General features: G+C 42.4%; 1 non-coding gene across 1 annotated transcript; it reads left to right on the forward strand.

Moving 5' to 3' along the window:
• The first annotated feature begins 16,711 nt into the window (after positions 1-16,711).
• On the forward strand, positions 16,712-16,786 carry Trnas-cga. The gene has a single exon. It is a non-coding gene; the product is annotated as a tRNA-Ser (tRNA).
• The last annotated feature ends 7,840 nt before the right edge of the window (positions 16,787-24,626 follow it).

Genomic DNA, 24,626 nt, shown 5'->3' on the forward strand with positions numbered 1-24,626 from the left:
AGATAAATTCTTCTTCCATAGATCATGAATACGACATTTCGTAATGGTGTGGAACGTGTCATTTTAAATGAAAGATTTCTTTACATATCATGATTCAATTTCTTTACAACAATTTTTTACACTCTCTCTCTCTCTCTCTCTCTCTCTCTCTCATTCTTTTTTATTTCTCTCTCTCACCCCCCCTCTCTCTCTCTCTCTCTCTCTCATTCTTTTTTATTTCTCTCTCTCTCCCCCTCTCTCTCTCTCTCTCTCTCTCTCTCTCTCTCTCTCTTACACACACACACACACACACACACACACACACACACACACACAAACACACATATTATTTTTTTATTTTTATTTGTTTGTTGTGCTCGACTATCGGCGAGGCACGAAAACGCCTGTGAAAGAATTTCTTACAAGGGAACCTCCCCATCGCACCCCCCTCAGATTTCGTTATAAGTTTGCACAGTGGATAGGCCTTGAAAAACTGAACACAGATCAATCGAGAAAACAGGAAGAAGTTATATGGAACTATGAAAAAAATAAGCAAAATATACAAACTGAGTAGTCCATGTGCAAGATAGGCAACAGTAGGAAGAATGCGAGCTCAGGAGCGCCGTGGTCCCGTGGTTAGCGTGAGCAGCAGCGGAGCGAGAGGTCCTAGGTTCAAGTATTCCCTCGAGTGAAAAGTTTAATTTTTTACTTTCAGACAATGATCAAAGTTCAGGCACTCACACATAATCAACGTCGCTGTCCAAAATTCTAGGACATGTTCAAATTTGCTTGGACATATGCAGGATTTGACGGTCTACACACGGAAAAATTTGAAAACGTTAAAAACATATGTTTTGATAGAGCACAGGGAAAACTGTGCGACTGTGAAACTGTTGCATTCATTTGTTGCAGTTTATGTGACAAATTCTTATGTTTTCATCACCTTTTTGGGAGTGATTATCACATCCACAAGAAAACCTAAATCGGGCAAGGTGGAAGAATCTTTTTACCCATTCGCCAAGTGTACAAGTTAGGTGGGTCGACAACATGTTCCTGTCATGTGACGCACATGCCGTCACCAGTGTCGTATAGAATATATCAGACGTGCTTTCCTGTGGAGGAATCGGTTGACCTATGACCTTGCGATCAAATGTTTTCGGTTCACATTGGAGAGGCACGTCCTTTCGTCTACTAATCGCTCGGTTTTGCGGTGCGGTCGCAAAACACAGACACTAAACTTACTACAGTGAACAGAGATGTCAATGAACGAACGGACAGATCATAGCTTTGCGAAAATAATGAAAGTAAACTTTTCACTCGAGGGAAGACTTGAACCAAGGACCTCTCATTCCGCAGCTGCTCACGCTAACCACGGGACCACGGCGCTCCTGGGCTCACGCTATCCATGATGTTGCATATCTTCGGCATGGACAACTCAGTTTGTATATTTTGCTTATTTTTTTCATAGTTCCACACAACTTCTTCCTGTTTTCTCGATTGATCTGTGTTCAGTTTTTCAACGCCTATCCACTGTGCCAACTTATAACTAAATCTGAGGGGGGTGCGATGGGGAGGTTTCCTGTTAGTTACAGAAATGCGAATCAGTCGCATTACGTATTCCATGCCGTAGCAGCTGCGACTTGGAGACACCAGCTGTGGTCACTTCCCAGCCCACTGTAGGATCACATCGGTTCCTCTTCTTCCAGCTGGTACTGTAACTGAGATTTGGCAACAAGGCAACGTATGTTAGGCAACTCTGTGATTGACGAGTTACTTCCTTGTGTGCACGGAATTAAGCCTCAAAGTTCACTTGCTTTTACCTGTCATTTCCATTGAATAATCTCAGTTATTATCGCTTGAGGTGTAACAAAAGATTGTAAACTTACGGTTTTCAGCCCAGGAAAGTCGTTGCAGGTGGAAATCGCAACTAATCTCGTCCTTTAAAGAGCGGTTTATAAGTTCTAGACACTATTGGCCTCGTAAGAGGAAGCTCACTCACCTACCTGTTCGCCCGCTCTGTGGTAACGTGCTGACCTGTGAAAAAGCGTCTATCATGCTTCGTAGTTCCAGTCTCACTGAGGTCAACGTTTTTACCCCTTCTGTGAAAGAGCTACAAGCAGTCAGATCAAACATCAACAAGGAAATAGCAAGAAAATACTTTCGGCTCATAGTGCAATGGTGAAAAACTTACAATGCCTCTTTCCGCTGCTGACAAGCAAATTTTGGGTTTCTAGAAATACATAACTATAGTTATGAAATGCCACATTTGCATACCTCTTGAGTATGACACAGCATACCAATTAAACACAGACCCAATCAAAATCTAAGTGAGTAGTATTTTACTAATTCGTGTCGATAGAGGCATGCTTGTGTACAGATACTCAGTTTTATTAAAACAGACTTTCGTTGTAAGGTTATCGTGGGTAGTTTTATTTCATTTCTTATAATACAATGCACAGTTTTCATAAGGTTTCCTTTAGTGTTGTTGGAGCAATAGTAAACATGAGAGCGAAATTAATCATCAACGATATATGCGAATTCTCTGATGTTATCTATAACAATCTGACGCTGCGCATGCAGTTTATTGATTACATGCATGTAGAAAACTTATTCTGAGTTAAAGCTGTCAAACAATGTTTGAAGAAGAATAAAATGCCACTACCACACGACAGCTAATGTAGAAAATACTTTTCTGACGTATTTGGGCACGATGCGCTCTCCCTATACATAATACAAAAGCATGAGATGCATCTGCTGTCTATTAAACCTGAAAAGAACAAAATGTCACAGAAGTTAGCCCTTTTTCCACATGCGACTATTTTGAGTTGAGAAGTGAAGGGAATTATGTTCAAAGTTCCATTAGATTGGTAACTTCAGCAGACAGCAGAATCGCGTTTTAAAAAAATTTAGTAGTAAATGGATTCGCGACACCTTATCTATGGTGCACGACACTTACCATTACGCTACTAGCTGACGCATAGCTCCAACAGCTCCAGAGCTGAACAAGAATTCCTCCAGAACTTCTGCATTCGACGGCGCTGCGAGATAATGCAAATGGCCGGGTCTCGACTTCTGACAATGAGAGAAACAGTTACAGCTTTTCTTTTGTGCTGCACGACGTTTTTTACAAACAGATGGCCCAATAGAATAGCTCAAGTGGAAAGGAACACTTCCTATTTAAATTTCTGCACACTACACTGTTGGCAGTTCTGTGTAGGTGGCAGTTACGTGATTTTATTTCGGTGATTACGAAATAGAGTCGAATGTATGCAGTGGTTAGCCGAGGCAGCTAGTTCATGGCGATTCGGTCAACCAAGTAAATGAATTTACTGAACATGCTGCAATTTACTACAGGGAGCCTGTGTGTCAGAAATCTCACCCAGTGTGGCGCAACGTCGTTACAATAGAAAAATGAGTCACAGAAGAGAGGGTTTGGTGGTCTGTTAGACTGATGTTAGGTTCTTATATCTATGGTCTGGGTTCGATTCCCACTTCTGTCAATGATTTTAGATAGGGAGAGAAAGATTTCGTTCTCTTCTGACTACACCAAGTGAAGGAGATATAATGGCAGTGTTGTCTGAAATTCACATTAAAAATGATATTCGTTCTCTGCCAAGTAGACGTTAGGTTGAACCACAATAAAGTCTGGAGTGGCGACATGTAGAAACTCTATCACCAGTAACCCTTCTTATACTAGTTATTTATTTATAGTGACGAAACAAACGCTATGTAGAGTGACTGGACACTTATGCCATCTTTTATCTGAGCTTCTGTATGTCGATAAAATTGGTTCTGAACTAAGAATGCAACTCAGACCGCCCTTAACGCGGAATTTGATCCCTTCATGGCAATACAGCTCGGCTACAATTTGTTGTTTGTTCAAAACTGCAGATTTCTCAACATCTCCACATATTACGTGTGAATGGGTTCGAATCCTGGCCCAGCACTAAAGATTTTATTATGTATTATCAAGCTCTAGCATGAGAAGACCTGTCTGCTGGTGGATAAGAATTTTGATTTTTAATGCATTTCTATTGGTTGTCAACTCCCAGTGAGACATATAACTATTTGCGAGATCACTGTAAGTTCAAGGATGTTATTCCGAGCTGCTGGTGGAGAAATATTCGGTAGCTGACGTCTGTTTGTGTGTAGTCAACAACGATATGTGTGGAGCTCTATTCCCAGTGAGCACTGAACTCTTCATCATATTATTTCTAGTTCAAACATGCTCACATGTCGCTGATGGTGCAACAAACCCATATTTAACGTTCGTTTTCTCTAGAATATAACAGAGATAGGTGCCGGGTTTGAGTCATGGGAAGGAAAAAATTAATGTTTCTTCTCGTCATTTCAGTTAAAACATCTAGCTACAGGCAAGGAAATCCGATATGTCGCAGTTGGTTGTGTTTCGACATCAATCCGATTAGGTTCTGGGCTCGATCCCTGTCCAGCACAAAGCTTTACCTCACGGCATTTCAAGTAAGTTACTTGTAAAGAAGCAATATTTAACATCTCTCGTAGTTCGTTAACAGGGACAAGAGATGCTGGGGAGGAATTCGCGTCCGTTAAAAATGTTTGTGTTACGTAATTTAAAGTTGATATTTGCTAACTGATACTGTCTAAAATCGAGGTATATCACTCTCTGTATGCCTAATCAGGAATGACTGTTAGTTTGCGTCAGTCACGAAATCTTTGCTTAGTTTGCATGACCTAGGTTTGAATCCATATGCAGAACGAGACAGTTCGTCGTGTCATTTGAAGTTCATACATATTCTCAACTAGCAGCTCGTGAATAACTCAAATTTTTAATGTCATTTTGTGTTAAATAATATGTACGGTATGTTACTTTGCAGAGGAAATTATGAATATGACGAATTTATCACGTGCGTTACCTATCTGACGTAATAATGAGAGTGGTAACATTTCAGGTATGTCATTTATTGTAATAAATGTGAGCTTACAAGCCTTAAGAACAGTCTTATCTGTGATAAGGTGTTCCCTGATATTTGCAGTATCAAAAATGGTTCAAATGGCTCTGAGCACTATGGGACTCAACTGCTGAGGTCATTAGTCCCCTAGAACTTAGAACTAGTTAAACCTAACTAACCTAAGGACATCACACACATCCATGCCTGAGGCAGGATTCGAACCTGCGACCGTAGAATAAGCCACCCTATAATAATAGTGAATATGTTGGGTATCAATGTACGTTGTCTCTTAGACAGTGGAAGTGAGGTGAGTGCAATATCTCAGTCCTTCTTTGATGCATTACCTGGTAAAGACAAGCTTACAGTAATGAGGGTATCAGGACTAAGAATAATTGGTGCTACTGGCAAGGTTTCAAAAACGGTAAAGCAAGAAGTTTTACTACCCTTTAACATTAATGGTAATTTAATTGATCATCCATGTTTAATTGTAAACAATCTCAGTATTACATGTAGTAACTGATCATCAAACTTGGAGCTGCCTATACGAGTTCTGAAAAATAGGAGGTATTGGGACGAAGGTGTTAATCTTAGTACAAGTAAGCTAAACACAGAAGAAGAAGAAGAAGCATTATTTTAGACAAAATAGAAGCTAAATTGCAGGAAATCGATAAGATTTCAGCTAATCAGAAGGAAGAACTGAGACAGGTTCTAAAAAGCCATCATAAGGTATTTTCAGATCGACGTGGCGTGGTCAAAGGTTATCAATGAATGCTGTAGGGAGGAGGTTGTTCTGTAACCTCTACACAGTGTGGCAGCTGTGCAGTCCCAGCTGTGTGAGATCTTCTTTCCCTTTCAAGTCTCACTCATTCTTCCTCTTTCCTGTCCTCAAAAATTTCGACCTCTTCTTTCATACATTAAATTTTCAGGTATGGTTATCAATACAGCATTAAACCAATGAATGCTGTAGGGAGGAGGTTGTTCTGTAACGTCTACACAGTGTGGCAGCTGTGCAGTCCCAGCTGTGTGAGATCTTCTTTCCATTTCAGGTCTCACTCATTCTTCCTCTTTCCTGACCTCAAAAATTTCGACCTCTTCTTTCCAGACATGAAAATTTTCTGTCATGGCTATCAAGCCATGAGTTCTGTAACCATTCTATCCACCGATTAGTGAAGAAAAATACCTAACGTGACAAACCTAATAGTGACAAACAATAAAGAAGTATGACGTAATTAAGATACAAATGTATTTGAGTAACAATTATGTATAGTACCCTGGTAATATAGTAAGTACAAAGTGTTGTTTTATTGGAAATGGTCCACCAACAGTAATTTAAAAAGATATATGAATTCATGTACAAGCAGGATCTGAAGTGGTAGGGAAACCTAGTGTATGCATTAGAGCTAACTAAGAAATAGTAAAAGAGATTGCTTAGTGTTAGGAAAAATATGCAGATAAGTTGTAAGATTAAACTCACCTGGTGTAGCAAGGAAAGGCAGTGTAATAGAATTGAGCAGTGTTTGTGGTTGAGACGTGAAGGACACGTCCCTGAAGTATTTATAAGGTTGGAACTGGCCATTATTTTAGTGTAGTGTGTGACAGGATACACCTACACGTATTGAGGTTATGAGTTGGAGACGCGAATGCGACCATAGGTACCCTTATGTTAGATGAGACAGAGCAGCCCATGGTGTCCTATAGGTTTAAGGAATTTAGCATTACGCTCGTCCATGATTACTTGATGCACTTTAGTGGTAGGTCTGAGAGAGACTACCTGAGGTTTCAGCGTCCGATCGAGTGGAAATGGATTGCCACGTGAGCAAACTAATCAGCTGCAATACACTATGAATATGAAATAAATGTGCTATCCTATGCTTTAAATATTAATAGAGTGAGTGTTAAATAAGTACATACACTAGCAAAATAAATAAATAACATACTGACAGACGTGAAACATTATTTTAGCTCAGCATAAATACACTTCAAAGTAAGTAAGTACCAAATTGCAGATGTGGAACTGACAACAGCAGAGGACCAATAAGTGGATTTAGTAGTCAACTAAACGTAGTGTGTTTTGAACACTCAGAACTGTACTATTACCAAAAGTTACTCACATGTACAAAGAAGCTGAGAAAACAACCACTAATCATACTCATACTATCTCTAAGAATAAGGTAATCAAAGATGAGTCAGTTAAGTGCTTAAAATACAAATGTATCAGGAATGTACCGAGCATTGGTTCAGTGTTCCGGCCCAGAAATAATAAATTCAGATTAAATATGATTTATGATTGTATGCCTTAGGAGCACAAATTTTCTCTAGTACATGACTAAAGACGTTTTGAGCCATTTGTTTAACGATTTTATGACAGTTAAGTAACCGTAAGAGTAAAATTGAAAAAGTTCTGTTAACTTTGTTCCAGAAAAATATTGAAGGATAAAATGTATATATCCCCATTTCATTGTGACCCACCCATAGATATTAAGTGAGCAGAGTATGAGGCACTCTTTTTGTTTGTTCTACAGGACAAACCAGATAATGGCAGCCTGGTAGCTGCATGAAAGCGTGGAGTGACTTGGACACAACTCACAGTAACCCCTCCCCTTTCCCCCATGTAATTTAGAGAGAACGTGAAGGACGCACACCATAGCAACTTCCCCTCCTCTACCCTTGTGAATGTGTAGGACGCCAGCCAAAGCGGCTACAACCACGTGTGTAAAAATTATTTGTGAACTTTTCTTTCAGGTTTAGAAAAGACTGCTAAGAGATAATCATCTGTTTATGTATCAGGTTATTTTCTTTGAATTTGTGTATGTAAAAATGTATTTAATGTATTTAATGGATCTAAGATTTTCATAATTTTTCAATTTGTATATGTTTGTTTGTCTAAGGCAATATGTATGCCAAAATATTTCATTGACTTTGCTTAAAATTTTGAGTAATGACATTGTTTAAAAGGCAGTGAACGTGCCCACAATTTAAATAATTAATGTAGGTAATCAGTTTTCTTTAATGTTTCTACATGTTTATATTTCAATTTTGATTTTTCATAGGAAGTTAAGCAGTACTCTTGCTTCCCTTTTTGTAATTAAATTTTTTTTTCATTCATTAACATTCATAAACAAAAAATTTAAGTAGAGGGTGATGTAGGGAAGCAGCCTACTCACGCTGTAGTAAATTCACATCAGTTTCCATTGTGTGCCAGCCAGTCTGCTGTAACTAGCTCTGACGTCATAAATGTTGTGCAATACCTTAAAAATCAAGCAAATGACCTAAAACTTTTCTAGCATGTCAGGAATAATACTAAATTAATATGTGTTAAATATCAGTTCGATAACTTCAGCCATTTTCGAAATTTGGACTTTTTCTAAAAAAATCATTGGCGCAACAGAAAAGAGCTAGAGACTTCAAAATTTATATTTAGATTCATCTTTCAGAATGATTTAATAAAAACAGTACTTTGGATTTCACAAATTAAGATTTTAGTGGAAATTCATGATTTTGTGGTTTTCGTCTCGAAACTGAAGGAAGCAAGATAGATTAAGTAGGCTAATAAATAAGGCTAGGATGTTTAAATTTAAATAGGTTGGAGGTCCGCTATGACTATGAAGATGTGAAAAGTTTCTTTTGAATACCTATAAAATTATAGCGATAGCGGATCTCAAAAGGGCCAGTTCAGAGCTCATCTACTGCGTGCAGTGTGATTAAATTAATTCTCTCGCCCAAAATATTTAACTTAGCCACGTCAAAATTTTATTATCAATACTTACCTGGGTGCTGAATGCACATTTAAATTAAGAGCTTCATCGGCCATCAGCAAAAGAAGCTATAATTTATTATGTAACTTGAAGTGGTGCGTTACTAGCCCAGCGGCTAGTCGGGAGAGCCGATTTGATCAGGCGTTCCCTTAGCCGTCCGCACCGCGGCTTTATATATAAGAATGCTGCGCGAGGAAGGAAGGCCCCAGTCCTCTCCAGACGCTGAATAACACGCCATCTGTGTCGGGAGTCGCGTCGCATCGGTATCACTGCTACAAACAGCCTCGGGTGCCGTATTAAGTTACTAGAGATACTTGAAACCATGAAATCATTTCAAGTGAAGGGTTAATTCTGGGATGATTTTCATTATCTAGCTTCAGTTTGTGTATTGTCGTATTTTCACGTGCCGTCGCGGGACAGACATTCTACCAATTATTTAGCGTGGTGTTTGATGAAATACTCTCATCAAATTATGGCGAGCATTCATTTCAACATTTAATTCGGACATTTATAGTTGCATCAGCGCATTAGACTCTGAACTGCTCTGTTAGTTAGGTTGAAAGGATACTTGTGTTTTTTATCAGTGAACTTCAGAATATACTCAACTATTTTGGAAAATGGTTTTTGATTAGAAATCCCGGACAATCTCCTAATTCCTCAGAGCTATAAGCTGCAGCTATAGTTGTATTCTCAGATGAAGTGGGCACTAGGAACTCTAATTACAGGCTTCACGTTTTGTTAAATCACTTTCTGGGTGCTAAAAAGTAAATAGAGAGCCAGTGTTGAGAACGGCGAAATACAGCATTAACAACATTCTAAATAATAGGAACATTTTAACAACATTAATTCTATTCGCCGCCCCACAGTACCTGAGATTTTGCATTGTTAATCACTTAAATATTCTACCTAGACAAATGTATTCCCGAAATTTCATCAGTCTATATAATTTTTTTTTTTTTGGTGTTGCGATTTTCTTCGTCAGTGTGTATAGGCATGATTGCCTTGTAAAAGCCGGCCGGAGTGGCCGTGCTTTTCTGGGCGCTACAGTCTGGAACCGAGCGACTGCTACGGTCGCAGGTTCGAATCCTGCTTTGGGCATGGCTGTGTGTGATGTCCTTAGGTTAGGTTTAATTAGTTCTAAGTTCTAGGCGACTGATGACCTCAGACGTTAAGTCGCATAGTGCTCAGAACCATTTGAACCATTTAGCCTTGTAAAATTTAGTGCTTATGCACAACAGGGTCCGAGCATCTTTAGGGAATATGAGACTCGCTGCGAGAAAGTAGGTAAATGGACAGTGAACGCTACAAGTGTGCGATAAGCCGAGAATTTATCTCGGACACGAAACGTGTCTGGATGGCCGAGGCATTTGCCGCCAACAGTGCTACGGAGGTCTCACGCCCAAGCGCTCCGTTAGCGAGGCCTGTGTGCCGTGTTGTGTTTACTTCAGCCGCTGCTAAGTGCCATCTTCCTTAAAGACCCACACGGCACACAGCTATTGTAGCGGCTTTACGATTCATCTTATGTTCAGACTTTGCCCATCCAAGGGCACTTAATATCGAACGATTTCTTTGTGATACCGTTAAAATACCAGCAAAAGATCTAAATGGAATCCACCTATCCATAGTTAGTAGCATCACAATGATAAACGAGATAGCATGCGACAGGGTGCTACAGGAAGCCAAACATGGACACCGTTTCTGTCATTCCGACGGCAACATAGGGCCTTGCACCGTCGATCACGCCGGTCTCGGCATACGGACGATACGAATATTCGAACTCCGTCCGAACTACTCATGGACGCCATCACTGTGACGCTCCGAACCTACGGCAACGTCCTGGAAAATATCGCCGAACGATGTGTTCAGTTCCGTTACTACTCCTTCCTAAATGGTATCAGGCAGATTGTTATCGATCTGCACAGTCATGTGCCCTCTTAACTTCATATCAGAGGCTGCCATGCCCTCATAATGTATAACTATCAGTCTCGCATCTGTTGTGGTTGCAAGAAGGAAGGCCGGTTGTTTATTGAATGCATGCAAAGATATGTCGCACAGCTCCCGTTGTCAGACACGTCAGCGCCACCCACGCTGACCACCCTATCATTAACTTGGGCGGCAGCCATCGCCACGCCTACAGCTTCACGCAGCTTGTCGAATGATCCCTCTGATCGGCACATCCTGCAATCCCACTACCCTTCGGATGGCGCAGTCGCTCCACCCAAAGACATGGCTGCGCAGACTCCTGCTACGGACGTCACAGAGACATGTACCTCTCCACAACAGAAGCTCGACTCCTTCGTTGTTCAACCGAGGCCTTCGAACCTGTTCGACGCTCCTTCTTGCCACTGTCCGACACAGAGAAACATGTGCGTAAACGTCACCACTCTGTCACGGGACCTCACGACACCCCTATCCAGGAGGGTGGAGAAGCTGACCAACCAACCGACAGCTTATGCAGATGAAAGTGAATGTCACCAGCGATAACCAACACGTTTTGCCAGATGCGCGATCAGTGCTGGTCGCACGTTTACAGTACCGCGCGGTGCGTGTCTCCATGCTAATGCTTGAAGATCTCTCTCACGAAGACAAAGTTCACTTGGACATTTGACCCTTGGCCTGGGGGCTTGGGATCACGATGTGTAGGGCGAAATGTCTCTTCCACGGGACTGCCTGACCCCCCAACCCCCTGACAACTGTACAGCCACACGGCGGCTGGTGGGTCGGGCCCTTCTTGCGATCCCCGCTCCACATCACCCCTGGCAATGGTAGACGTGCGTCCACCACTGCTAGCACAGACTTCCTGGTTCGTCACACTGGCCATCAATATGCTCGGCACCACCCAAAACTGTAGTTCCTCTGTGATGAGCCTCGAGCCTCTGATGTCGACCTCGCCCTTATTCAGGAAGTTAGTGTTGTCACGCTACTACCAGTTTATAGAAATGACTCTTAAGCGTCTGTAGGCAATGACTGGGGGTGTGGGTTGGTCTTTCACATACGCGAAGGGATCCCTCTCCTTTTGTCCGGATGGGACAAGGCTGCAACCACTTTCGATATGCGCGTCGTCTATGTCCTATATAGCTCCACGAATCGTCGGCAGCAGTCGAAGTTCTTCACAGACGACGTGACCCCCTGTTCTCTTGATGTTATGATTGCTTCGCTGTGGTCGGCGATTTTACCCGCCTGCTCCAGCGAAAGGACCAGATGCTGTATACCTTGTTCGACAACTTTAAACACGTTGCTGTTTGGGAGAAGATTCATGGCGCCTCTCCTGGTTATACTGATTACACAACAAATTCTGCGAGCAGCCTCAACCAGTTTTACATCACTAACACCTTGGAAATGTAGACTCCCAACAGAGAATTAGCCCCTTGCGTTTTCGGACCATTGAGCCATTATCTGCACAATCACTCTACCAACTCGGTTGGTCTACCGCAGCAAAGGATTCTGGTAGATTAACACTTACATACCTGGAGACCCACAGTGCTGACAAAGTATTGCCATAATGGGCGTCCAGCAAAAAGTGTCTCCCTTGGTACACGTCCACATTGCACTTGTGACTCGAGTGTGCAAAACCTGCAGTCACAAAGGTCTTCATGTAGTGTGGCAAGGAAGTAGACCATGACGTCAATTGGGACACTACCAACTTTCACTACACCATCCTTAACGAGCTCTACATGCTTCCCATATCATCATCTTATCTCACAGCTTACTAAAGCCCATCTCCTCACTCTTGAATACAACAAACTGTGTACAGCATCGTGGTACGTTCATGACGACAGGACGTTCTACACGAGCAGTCTCCATCCATAGTCTACGCTGCATCTGACCATCGTCGTCGGTGTCGCCTTTTCGTCTCTACCCTCACCACATCTAGTGGTACTCACCACACAACGCAAGTGACAGTAGTGACTTCCTTCGCTGACCACTACCACCTATTTTACGACAACGATCCAACAGCTGCTCCAATTCGTGATGACCTCCGCGCCACTCCTGAAGGGACCCCTCAGCATTGCAGAGTCGGCATCAATGATGTCTGTGATCACCGCAGACGAGGTGGCGGACACGATCGTTTAGGGGGCAAGAACAAGTTACCTGGACCATATAGTCTTCCGGGAGAATTGTACTGGGCATTAATTACCTTAATGCACCCTCGTGGTTGGAGATGCTTCAGAAGCCCTTTACTCCATCCTTCCCTAAACCATGCAAATTTTTAACTGGTATTTTTTGCAGGTGCCTAGGACATCGGGAGGAAGAAATGTCTCCAAATACCGTCTCTTGTATTATTGAACGCGGATTATAAAATCTACACTTGTCTCTTAGCAGCGTGTATCACATGGTCTTACCTACGGCCCTCTCAGAGGAGCAGACTGCACATAGGTGCGGGTCTACCGTTCAAACGGCTTTGAGAGAATGCTCTGACCTCACTGCGATGGCTGTGGTCTGTCTACTCCATGCGGCACTGATCTCTGCTGGTTTTGTGCGTGCTTTTGATCGCTTTTGAAAACCATTCTTTTTCATGTTTGCGATGCGTTTTGTGTTCCCGCCACTCTCTGTGGATGCCATTTGCCAGTTATTGCTTCCCTCCGTCTCCATAGTCCAGGTCAAAGGAAGACTTGTTAGATTAATTCCTACTCGCTGTTCTATGCATCAAGGATGCCCCATGACCATGCTACTATAAGCCATCACACTGGCGACCCTGATCGCCTGCCTTACAAATCGCCTACAGGGTCTCATCTTGAGTGATCATACCTACTGCTGCAGGGCCTATGCAGATCTCCTACTTCTCGACCTTTCCACACGGGAACTCAATGATACCATGTACTTGATGCAGCAGTATGGACATCCTTAAAGTTTTCGAACCGATGATGATGCATATCGGGCATGGACTCCAGGTTGTGGCGTTGGACCCCCAGCCTGTCACTCCATCTTTCGTTACTTAGGGATCGACTCTACGCGTTTCACACACCACACGACGACACTATCTTACCAATGGCTTTAGCAATCTGTACGGCTCCATGTTCGCTCTCATGCCCACCATAGCTTGAACCATCCACAATGTGCGTCCTATGTCATCTCATATGTGGTCACTAAACTGGTACATGCCATTACGCCTTGGGTGCCAGCTCCAATCGGCATTCGCATACTTTGTGAGAGCAGGGGCCCTCTCCAGGTTGTGCCACAACACTCTAGCTCAGTCCCCTCTAGAAGGCGGCCTTGGATTCGTCAATGTGCGAGCGCGATCCATTGCGCTCTTAGTGCATACTATGCTGTGGCAATGGCGGGTGTCCTATCAGTCTTTAATACGCAATCTCTTGAATATGTTACGACCAACTTCTCACCAAACACCGATCGATATAGCATATGTCTCACCGTTATTGTACCATATCGTAACTTACTTTGTCGATCTCAGCTACTTTCAGAACGATCTCCCATCACCGCCGCCCCCTTCCCCCGTGCGAAGGATGCAGCACCCACGCCCCCACTGGTGGACGTCTGGAGGGCCGTCCACCCACCCTTTTTTACAGTACAACGTTTCTGCACTCAAGTGTGTCATTGTTAACGGTAAATTTCCAACCAATCGTCATCATAATAGGACTGGCTACTTAGTCACTTTTCTCTGACTGCCAACTGGACAACACCGACAAGCATCATCTTGGGTGCCCCTTGAAACAGGACGTTTGGCTCCTCATGCAAGGCATCGTGGGCTGTTATCTCTATGCGTCGCCATCGACGGCTACACCGGAGATACTGCTGTTGCTCCAGACCTCACACTACCCTCATGTGTAACACCACTCACCCATCTGGTTTCGAGGACAGACTTTTGAACACCTCTTCCTCAATGGCCCACATACAGTCCTCGACTTCTGGAATCGAGTTGCGATCGCACACAGTACACTCACCCAGTCCCCCCCATTACCAACGAATCTTCGCAGGATATCTCCACAGCGTCTTCCTTGGTCCCCACCACACTTGTGGTGTGCTCAGTCTCCCCATTTCAAGACGCATCCGTGGTCACCTTCCACGGTACAGAGCACCGGCATGTACAGGTAACTAACGGATATTATACAAAAAATTAAAATTAATATAAATAAACAACAAAAAGAAATAAATACATAAAAACTTCTTTTATATTTATCGTGATCTCCTATCCCTCATCCCTATCGCCCTTGAGGATTGGCGCTCGAACAATTGCTCCATTTTGTTATCGTAGCTTAAGTTTCTTCGGGCGGAGAGAAATTTAGGTGTAGTTAGGATGGCAACGCCTGAATAGGTATCAATTTATTTTTGTTTAGTAGGGTCACAAGTTGCGGTACCCGTAGGATTACTACTTTTTTTTGTTTTCTTAATGCACCAACAAAAAAATAAAATAAAAAAATGGGGAGAGTCCTTTAAAAAAACTATAAGTAAGCAAGAGATCGAGGGTTCGGGTCTCGATCCACCACACATTTAAAAATAAAAAAGAAAGAAGAAACAGGAGTAGAAGCAACTGCTGACGCTAAGCGGCAGGACTGGGTTCGAGTCCTGGTCCGACACAAATTTTCAACATTAACCATTGAATTATTTCGATGTCCGATTGCCGCTGACTTCGGTCACCATTCGAAAAAAAGGTGTCATAGTACGTATAAAACAGAATATGTTATCTGTCTTTTCGGACACTTTTGTACCTGATTTTCACTCTTCAATGTATGTCCTAAATAAAGTTCTTAAGACTACCATGTTATAATTACTCGGTATTGGGCGCCACATATAGCACAGCTGTTTGACGTTTGCGTTTTCGACTTCCACGTACACACTGTGTCGACCAACTAGTATTTTTTGCCGTGGTCGCTAATGCTCGGTGGCACATAGCACATGCCGTAGAGAAAGCCAGGCTAAATAAAAAAAAGTAGCTCTGCGATCGGGCTAAGATGCTAACCAGTTGCTGTGTAACGATTTGCCATAAGGTGCCGACGTGTTAGATTATGAACAGGCGTGGACATGTGGGACAGCACGACCCTCTCCGCACCGTTGTCAGCTTGCCAGACAATCAGCCGCAGCTCCTTTTTCAAGTAGCTCTTCAGCTGGCCTCAAGAGGCTGGTTACATTCCGTTCCCGCCCTCCCACCACGGAAAAAAAAATTCGGCAGAACCAGAACAGTGAAATGAAACCAGGTCCTCCACATGACACTCGGACAGGCCTCAGCAGCCCATTTACATAGGTGGACGTAGTAAAAGTGATGGAATGATTGTTCGTTGCAAGAATTCTACAGACAAGTGGAAAAAGATGGTTGTTTATAGTTACTGGTCAGCATTCCTCTGCGCCAATGTTCGGGGTGTTTATCTCCAATTTCTACACTATTCTGTTTAGTGAGGGTATGTGATATCATTTTTGGAGACCTGACGGTCGATTCGTCCCGTTAAACTCAGTGGTGCACTTTTTGCTACGTACCTTCGAGATGCCGACATACGTTTACATACGTTTGGGATCACCCTTGCAAAAACAACTCTGCGCACTCTGGTCAAGATCATTTATATCGAAGAAATACATCTCCAGATGTAGTATGTCGATACTATAACCAACTTTATTCCAAATGATAATATAGTCGTGTGCTATTTTTCTCTACTTTCTTTTGTGAGTGATCAGAGCTCTTTCTTTTCTTCACCTTGGTTTCATTAAACCATATACTTCCAAAAACTTCTTACATATATAGAAATATCTATCCAGAAGTGTGACTATAGAAATAATCTGTACAATAATTTCGGATTACTTTACAGCATCTAAATAAGCACTTAACTTACAGCTAAGTAATTTTGACAGGTCACCAACTACAGTTGGCAGAGAACAAAAGAGTGTGTATTTCACGGAGCTTGGGGGACATACGAGTACACAGACATGATCAGGAGATGTTAAGCCTAAGTCGAACACCACCGCTAAATGAGATTTTCACCCTGCAGCCGAGTGTGCGCTGATATGAAACTTCCTGGCAGATTAAAACTGTGTGCCGGACCAAGACTCGAACTCGGAACCTTTGCCTTTCGCGGGCAAGCTGTGAGGACGGGGCGTGAGTCGTGCTTGGATAGCTCAGTTGGTAGAGCACTTGCCCGCGAAAGGCAAAGGTCCCGAGTTCGAGTCTCGGTCCGGCACACAGTTTTAATCTGCCAGGAAGTTTCATATCAGCGCACACTCCGCTGCAGAGTGAAAATCTCATTCTGGAAACATCCCCCAGGCTGTGGCTAAGCCATGTCTCCGCAATATCCTTTCTTTCAGGAGTGCTAGTCCTGCAAGGTTCGCAGGAGAGCTTCTGTAAAGTTTGGAAGGTAGTAGACGAGGTACTGGCAGAAGTAAAGCTGTGAGGACGGGGCGTTAGTCGTGCTTGGGTAGCGCAGTTGGTAGAGCACTTGCCCGCGAAAGGCAAAGGTCCCGAGTTCGAGTCTCGGTCCGGCACACAGTTTTAATCTGCCAGGAAGTTTCACCACCGCTAAAACATTCGCTTTGGTCACCAGTTGGGATGCGACAGTTCCTAATGAAATGCTTGAGACTATACACTTTTATCTTTCTGCGGCTGAAGAGAACTGCAGGAGATTTATACTGAAATTCTAGAGCGTTGTCGTCAAACCAGCGGGTTAGTGATCAAGTAGCTCTTTCTGAAACCAGGCAAAAAGATCAAGATATTTATGTGTAGAGAATAGACATAGCTCAGCTGCATAATGGAGAGTGAACAGATGTATCGCATGTGGATTAAAAATCCGAGAGAGTTAAAAATCTGTCACCTCCAAAAATTTCACTTGATAGCTTCACGAATAGTTTTACTCTGGTCACAGCAGCCGATACTGCCAACTTCTTCGTAAGACTGTCTCGCTTGCCTTGCCTGCGTCTGGGAAAATCGAACCTTCAAAGTCCATGTAGCACCATACACTGAGATGACAGAAATTTGTGGCCTAGCGATACGCAGATTTGCACATGGCGACAATATCACGCACCAAGGGCTAGAAGGACGCTGCATTGATAAGCTGTCATTTGTAATAATGTGACTGATGTGAAACGGTTTCCGACGTCACTGTGGCCGCACGATGGGAATTAACAGACATTGAACGCGCAGTGGTAGTTGGAACTAGACACATGGGTCATTTCATTTCGGAAATAGTTAGAGATTTCAGTTTTACGAGATCCACAGGGTCGAGAGTGTACCGAGGATGCCAAATTTCAGACATTACCTCTCATTACGGACAATGCAGTGACGGCTTGCCTTCACTTTACTATCGAGAGCAGCGGCGTTCGCATAGAGTTGTAAATGCTAACAGATAAGCAACTCTGTATGCAATAACTGCAGAAATCGATGTGGCATGTGCAACGAATGTATTCATTAGGACCGTGCGACAAAATCTGGCATTAATGGGCTATGGACACAGATGACAGACTCGAGAGCCTATGCTAGCAGCACGACGTCGCCTGCAGTGCCTCTACATCTACATATACGTGTTTACTCTGCTATTCACAATTAAGTGCCGGGCAGAGGGTTCAATGAACCACCTTCAAGTTGCCTCTCAACCGTTACACTCTCGAACGGCGTTCGGGAAAAACGAGCGCTTCAATTTTTCTGTGCGAGCCCTGTTTTCTCTTATTTTATCGTGATGATCATTTCTCCCTAGGCAGGTGGGTTCCAACAGAATGTTTTCACAATCGGAGGACAAAACTGGTGATTGAAATTTCATGAGAATATCCCGTCGCAACAAAAAACGCTACTCCAATTCACGTACCACGTCTGCGGCACTATCTCCCATATTTCGCGATAATACAAAACGAGCCCCTCATGGGCTCGTGACTATATCGGTTGGATCCTACACGACTGGAAAACCGTGGCCTGGTCAGATGACTCCCAATTTCAGTTGGTAAGAGCTGATGTTAGGATTAGAGTGTGGCGCACACCCCACGAAGCCATGAATCCAAGTTGTCAACATGACACTGTGCAAGTTGGTGGTGGCTCCATAAAGGTGTGGCTGTGTTTACATGGAACGGACTGAGTCCTTTGGTACAGCTGAACCCATCATTGACTGGAAATACTTATGTTCACCTACTTGGAGACCATCTTTATTCATGGACTGAATGTCCCAAATAACAATGTCGGTGGGCCACAGTTCTTCGAGTTTGGTTAGAAGAACTTTCCTGACAGTTCGAGTGATTTATTTGGCCACCCAGATCGTCCGACATGAATCCCATCCAACATTTATGGGACATAATCGAGAGGTCAGTTCTTGCACAAAATACTGCAACGGCAAATCTTTCGCTGTTATCGACGGCTGTGGAGGCAGCACGGCTCAATATTTCTGTGGGAGACTTCCAACGAACTGTTGAGTCCATGCCACGTCTAGTTGTTGCACTACCGAAAAAAAAGTCTGACACGATATTAGGAGGTATCCCATGACTTCTATCAACTCATTGTAAACCTCTGATGCATTCAGGCCACAGCCGAGCGTCCAACAGCGAGGTTGTTTTGTGCTGAACTACACCGACGCAACGATTGTGACGACCACGGCAAAATTGTTGTACTATACGCTGACGACGATGCATACTGGCACACCAGACTCCGCATGACTACCGCACAGGGAAAGACGAGAACGTACCTAAGAAACTTAGAGATTTAGATGAGTGAACAGACAATTAGTGCAAAATACCACTAAGAATCGAACAGTATCTTCAACCAAAGTAACTTAACTAGGTAACGACAAGAAAATGACTCAGGCATACAATGGATACTCTGGGGCATGCTCTAGGTGTATTTTTCTTCCTTGCCATTGATACAATTGTTATCGTGCTGCATATCCTTACTACGATGTAAAATTTAATTCACAACACACACATGAAATTCATACTAATTGACACCATTCGCACCCAATACAAATATATCTGCTAATAGAGTTGTACTGCTACATCATTTAGTTAATTGATGATTACTAAAAAGAAGAATAGCCCATTTACAGTCAGATACAGGGAATTAGTTCTGCTTTCCATCCATCACATGTGCTCCAGAAGGACCAAGCCAATGTAACGCTGTATAATTTCACGTGTGAGAATGCTTCTAAATACATACTTTCGTTCACTAAATAAAAGTAGGAAGTCTGTAAAATATAAGTTGGTTAAAAATATTAATGCTTGCTGTTCTCTCGAAGTACATCTGACAGTTGTTTTCGGTTCTCTTCTACTGACGGTTTTTGGCGATCACATATGCATAGGCATCCATCGGCAGAAATTTTTCCAAGAGGGGAAAAGATTCAAAACGGCCAAATTTTCAGGTAACTGATTCACTGAGTTCGAAAACGCATTGTGCCTCAAGAACTAAACTTGACAAGGAATACACAAAACTTATTGTATCTCAGAAGATTGGTAGTTATATACTTAGATTTTTAAGGAAGATTACTTAGGTACCTAAACGGTAAGCACATTTCAATAATATATGCAAAGTACATTTTGTATGTTATTCATATGAAGATGGATACTATCTTTTTTATGCAATGATGTAGCATTGCATCCTCGGGTGATAAGATCCAGGGTATCCAACAAGTTATAAAAAAGCTGGAAAGTATTCTCAAAAATAATTTGTACATGCTTCCATAATGATAACACAGAACACAGCATGTTGTTATCAATGGAGAGACGTCTACAGACGTTAAAGTAACCTCTGGCGTGCCACAGGGGAGTGTTATGGGACCATTGCTTTTTACAATATATATAAATGACTTTGTAGATAGTGTCGGAAGTTCCATGCGGCTTTTCGCGGATGATGCTGTAGTATACAGAGAAGTTGCTGCATTAGAAAATTGTAGCGAAATACAGGAAGATCTGCAGCGGATAGGCACTTGGTGCAGGGAGTGGCAACTGACCCTTAACATAGACAAATGTAATGTATTGCGAATACATAGAAAGAAGGATCCTTTATTGTATGATTATATGATAGCGGAACAAACACTGGTAGCAGTTACTTCTGTAAAATATCTGGGAGTATGCGTACGGAACGATTTGAAGTGGAATGATCATATAAAACTAATTGTTGGAAAGGCGGGTACCAGGTTGAGATTCATTGGGAGAGTGCTTAGAAAATGTAGTCCATCAACAAAGGAGGTGGCTTACAAAACACTCGTTCGACCTATACTTGAGTATTGCTCATCAGTGTGGGATCTGTACCAGGTCGGGTTGACGGAGGAGATAGAGAAGATCCAAAGAAGAGCGGCGCGTTTCGTCACTGGGTTATTTGGTAACCGTGATATCGTTACGGAGATGTTTAATAAACTCAAGTGGCAGACTCTGCAAGAGAGGCGCTCTGCATCGCGGTGTAGCTTGCTCGCCAGGTTTCGAGAGGGTGCGTTTCTGGATGAGGTATCGAATATATTGCTTCCCCCTACTTATACTTCCCGAGGAGATCACGAATGTAAAATTAGAGAGATTAGAGCGCGCACGGAGGCTTTCAGACAGTCGTTCTTCCCGCGAACCATACGCGACTGGAACAGGAAAGGGAGGTAATGACAGTGGCACGTAAAGTGCCCTCCGCCACACACCGTTGGGTGGCTTGCGGAGTATCAATGTAGATGTAGATGTAGATGTAGATGATAAGCTGAAACTAAAAGTTGGAAATGTGAAATGGGAAAACAACTTACAATGATAAAGAAAACCCAGCTGGATATAAAAAAATGCCGCATTAATGTCCACCGAACAGGATAAACAGGGTATAAACTTCAAAAAAGGGTTATTCGACTTTGATGCCTTCTATAACACTTTGTTTGCTTATAAAACTTCGCATCTGTTAAATTTAATGGATTTGTTGATTTAATTTCATGAATTTTGTTTCTTAGTATTGACTGGCCTTACTGATAGTACGTAATAATTATAATCTTCTGAAAGCGTAGCTTTCAAACTTTTTCGCACACCGATTGTTTGTTGCTCGCTCTGCTTTTGTGTAAATGAATGAAACGAATTAATGTTTCATTAAAGAAGTAGTGCAGCGACATTTAATTATTGACATCGCTGTTGTGCGTTATTTTCTATGAATTTTAAAATTAACGCTGTCAAAGTGAAGTACATTTGCAGGAGATGCGCTATTCTTCATTGTGATTCGCATGATTAAATTGTAAATCTAGAATCATTAATTTCCTTTCAAAATAATTCTTCAGCTAATTAGATGTATTAATTTTGATTCTGAGGCGTATGTACAGTCGCAAAATATCAGTACGACACTGTCGTTAAAATAATACTGAACGTGTAAGTGCGTGAGGTTGGCATACCGAGTAGTTATAACTGAAGTGCAACTACTCACCTGTATCCACTGTAAGCTGTAGTTATCGTGTGGCAGCGAAACTTAGTAGATATTCTAATGTGTTACTGCGGAACCGGTTTATGTTGTAAAAATAGTAGTTCAAGTTTAGGTTACCAGGTGCAAATCTGGCGCTGTACGGCATTTCGTCGACGCCTCTGGTGATCATATTGATAAAATTGCGTAAGCGGCGGTCAATTATAGCTCAAAATTATGCCTCTCTCACTTGTTTGGCCTTTTATGCTCACATTCCGTTTTTAATCCATTACATATGATAACATTAAAACATTTCTATATGTTATTCTCGCATTCACGACGCCAGATTTGCACCTTGTGGTCAACGATGGAACTAATTTTTTCCAGCTTAAACGCACTGTAATATCTACCAGGTTTCGCTGCATATGATAATTACAGCCCGCAATCGACCTCTGTGAGTAGGTGCAATTTAATTATAACCACCTAGTATTAGGTAGTCATATTACTTACCACTCTTGACGCAGAATAACATTTTTTCTCGAAGATGATTTCAAAACACATTGATAGATGTCTTCAACATAACTCGCATGGGAGAACTCTGGTTGCCATTCCGCTGTACAGGACTTCGCGCTCGGGCATTAGGCGACTGTAGTGGGGCGGAGAGAGTTACAAACAGCTCGCGCGCGCGAAAGTTTAAAAACCGTACTTTCAGATGTTCAAAACTGTGTACCATCACAATTATGTCCCAGATATGCCTGCGGAATCCATTCCTGGAGGTGATATCTTGCAAGTGCGATTCTTTTCTCCTTTGTTCTCCTGCTCAGGTTGGTGATGTTTCCTTGTCAGTCCCGGAGAGGACATTTTTTTTTCGACCTTCAAAATGATATTTTCTTTTTTGCGTCTGATGTGTTTGGGATTAAGTGTTAATGTAGACTCCTTCAATATAACACTTCCGATTGTACAGTAACAGCTCTGCTATTTATTACTATAAAATTACTGCTATTACCGTAAAGTTAATTTTGCATTTTCTTCAGTTTCACACAGGGATTAAGTGTTAATGTAGACTCCTTCAATATAACACTTCCGGTTGTACAGTAACAGCTCTGCTATTTATTACTATAAAATTACTGCTATTACCGTAAAGTTAATTTTGCATTTTCTTCAAAATTTTGTTGACCGATGAAGTTGTTTCCATATGAGTGACGTGCCCTGCTGTAGCAGGAAACCAGTGGAAGAATGCTCCTAAAATAAGGGGGGGGGGGCAGAGGGGCGACTTAAAAGTGGGGTACCATTGCTGCCTCATTCTACTTCAGAAAATTTTAAAAATTTTCCCAAAAATTTTTGGCATACGAACATATTCGCGTTTTTTTATGCTGAGAGAAGAGACAGTGACAGTGGGAAAGGGATGGGAAATAATAAAAGGTAGAAGACAGTAAGAGTGGTTGTGGTATAAAGGAGTGAAGTTGACAATGGCAGTGTGAGAGAAAGAGAGGGACACAGTGGCAGTGGAACATAGTTTATAGTCACAGTACAGTGCTCGGAAAAGACTGAAGGAGGCAGTGCCAGAGGGAGAGGAATAAAGAGATTGAGAAAGTGGAATTTTGTGAGAGCCATTGATAATGAGAGCCAGACCCTATAACAATGGGAACGAGGAAGAGAGAGATGATGGCAGTGAGAACAGACAGCAGCAGCGGGAAGAAGTGAATGAGATAGTATCAGTAAGAGAGAGCAAGAGGGGGATAACGACAGCGAGAGGAGAGAGTATTAGCAGAACAGAACGGAGAAGACAGAGTGAGAGACAGGAGATAGTGACATTTAGAGAGACACAAAGAGATAATGACGAGCAGTTGGGCTGAATGAGTGAATGAGAATGAGCAAGAGGGAGTGGATAAGTATGAGCGACTTACAGTGACGGACTAGTGGGTGTGAACGAGTTACAGTTTGGGGGGGCTTGTGGAAGTGAGAGGTGTGTTGCACGTAAAAACGAGCGGGAATTTGCTCTCACAGGACGAAATTTTGTGAAATTTTTTAAAGATACTGAGGAAGGTAGAACGACGCAACTGGTACCCACTTTGCAGTCAAAGTCTTTTAAAGAGGAGGATATAAGCCATTTTCGTGGTCCGCTAGAAGTATTTTTCCACAGGCTGTGTAATGAGTGAAAACGCTGTTTCTACATTCCAGGAAGGTAGATCTGTGCAAGGAAACCGCTCTTTACTGATGCTTGGAGGTGACGCCCGATGCTGCGATCGCCGCTCCCGTGATCCAATAACGCAACTCGTTCTCCTTGAATATCACAAAATTCACCGTGAAAATTATTGCTGGTTGGTAAATAAGCGATGAATCACTGTCATTTGTCAGTTCATGAAAACTAATTCTACGTAATTTAGTTAATGGCAGAATGTTGAGTGTAGGCGGATATTAAATTAACACAAACACCAGTTTCATTAAGCGTAGAGAGCACATTGTTTTTTGCTACAAGAAAATGGGCAGTCATTTGTTGACTATTAATGATAATGAATTCCTCGAACTATACCCTCACAATTTAATCACTTGCATGTTTCCTCCCATACACAACGCTTTTTGAATAAATTGTTTAATGATTGCATTCTGCCTGTAACTGTGAGTTTTGCAGTGTATCACAGCTGTAGACCGAAGTTCAATAACAATTACTGTTCATGTAAAGCAGTAGCCGTCAAACTCTGTTAC

This window comes from Schistocerca piceifrons, chromosome 7 (genome assembly GCF_021461385.2).
Source record: "Schistocerca piceifrons isolate TAMUIC-IGC-003096 chromosome 7, iqSchPice1.1, whole genome shotgun sequence".
NCBI classification, from domain to species: domain Eukaryota; kingdom Metazoa; phylum Arthropoda; class Insecta; order Orthoptera; family Acrididae; genus Schistocerca; species Schistocerca piceifrons.